The sequence below is a fragment of the Trichosurus vulpecula genome, chromosome 3 (assembly GCF_011100635.1).
Source record: "Trichosurus vulpecula isolate mTriVul1 chromosome 3, mTriVul1.pri, whole genome shotgun sequence".
NCBI classification, from domain to species: Eukaryota; Metazoa; Chordata; class Mammalia; order Diprotodontia; family Phalangeridae; genus Trichosurus; species Trichosurus vulpecula.
Window position 1 is genome coordinate 230,670,396 of NC_050575.1, and position 2,156 is coordinate 230,672,551.

Sequence of the window (2,156 nt, forward strand, 5' to 3'; positions counted from 1 at the left end):
GACTCTATCCCATTGGCAGAAAGTCTTGCTCCTTGTCAAAATGCCCGTTTCCTGGGAGGGTTCACACTTTAAGCAATCAGTCATTTACACTGTGGGAATATAGTGGAAATGAAGATTATATGAGCACAAAGGAGGAAACAGGAGGGCACTGGGCACTCCACGTAGGTGTAAGGAGGACCCCTCAAGGGGCAAAAGAGAAAATGTCATAAAAGGTCAAAGAAAAACTTTAATGGGAAATCTAGTGAACAGGGGCAAAGTAACAGAGTTAGAAAGAAGACTGGACGCCCTGCCTCCTGCCTTCTCTACCACCTGCCTACACTGACCCAGGATCATAAACCTTCTGTCAGTCACTTTGTATCCGTGCATGGGAAAACAGCAGCAACTGAATAGCAAAGAAACTATGGCCTCGAAACAGATTTCCAGCCACGAGTGCTTTGAGGGGTTTCAGAAAGTGTGTGAGCATGACAGTGAGAACTAAAGTGCAAAATGAAATTTGGAATCTACTTAACACCAAAGGCAGAAACTGGAAAATGTCCTGTTCTTCACTGGCTGGCTGGTTTACTTGCACAGAGCAAAATTTTATCACAAAAACTGTTTATATCACCAAGCTGCAGCAGAATACGGCCTCATTATTATTGTACCAGACACCAGTCCATATAGCTGCAACATTAAAGGAGAAGGTGACAGCTGGGACTTTGGTATTGGTGCTGGTTTTTACATGAATGCCACTGAAGAACCTTGGAAAACCAACTATAGGATGCTCTCTTATATAATAGATGAGCTGCCCAAGCTGATAAATGCCAATACTCCAGCTGGCCTAGAGAAGATAGATATCTATTTTGGGCCATTCTATGGGAGGCCATGGAACTCTAATTTGTGCTTTGAAGAATCCCAGAAAATACAAATCTGTATCAGCATTCTCCCTAATATGCAATCCAGTGCTCTGATCTTGGTGGGGAAAGGCCTTAGTGAATATTTAGGATCAGATCAAAGTAAGTGGGAGGCATTTGATGCTACTTATCTTGTGAAATCTTATCCAAATTCTCAGTTGGACATTTTAATGGATCAAGGCAAAGATGACCATTTCCTTAAAGATGGGCAGTTACTTCCTGACAAATTTATAGCTGCTTGCGTGGAATGGAAAATTCCAGTTGTTTTTAGATTGCAAGAGGGAATGTGATCATAACTTACTACTTCATTGTAACTTTTGTTAATAGTTATATGACATCATGCAAAATACTTGAACACATAAAACTTCATATACGAGTAATGTCAAAATTATAAAAGTTACCATGTAAACTGAACTTTTGAAAAGATAGAATTATAACATGAAAAATTACTGCCTGTGAACATTCACTTCTAATTTTTATCAAAGGCTGGCCACCTTCTGAATAAATACATAAAATCAAGCAATCTGATTCCTTTTTGTTCCCCATAAGTACTCTGATAAAAGGCATGTTATAACTTAGGAGCCATTTGAAATCCTGGTAAAATTAAGTTTAAAGGATCACAAAATATGCAAATGATCCAGTTGACTATAAAGAATACAGTGATTTAGAAAGGGACCTGTACATACAAAAAATATTTATAGCAGCTCTTTTTGTGGTAGCAAAAGAATTGGAAATCAAGGGGATGCCCATCGACTGGGGAATGGCTAAACAAGTTGCAGTATATGAATGTAATGGAATACTATTGTGCTATAGAAATGGGGATGATACGGACTTCATAGCAACCTGGAAAAACCTACATGATATAATGCTGAATAAGCAGAGCAGAACCAAGAGAACATTATACACAACCACAGATACATGGATTCTGTGAGGACTAACCTTGATAGACTTGGCTCTTCTCAGCAATACAAGGTTCAAAGACAACTCCAAAGGACTCATGATGGAGAGAGCTATCTACATCCAGAGAAAGAACTATGGAGTCTGAATGCAGATTGAGGCAAACTGTTTGCTCTCTTTTTTTTCTTTTTCTCTTTTTTTGGGGGGTTTTGTTTCTTCTTTCTCATGATTCATTCCATTGGTCATAATTCTTCTTTACAACTTGATTATTGTATAAATAAGTTAAATGCAAAGTCATATGTAGAAGATATGTCAGACTGTAGGCCATCTTGGGGGGAAGAGAGAGGTGAAGGAGGAGAAGAAAATCCA

General features: G+C 38.7%; 1 pseudogene; it reads left to right on the plus strand.

Annotated features, from left to right (window-relative positions):
• Nucleotides 1-400: 400 nt before the first annotated feature.
• LOC118842421 lies at nt 401-1,252 on the plus strand (annotated as a pseudogene).
• The last annotated feature ends 904 nt before the right edge of the window (nt 1,253-2,156 follow it).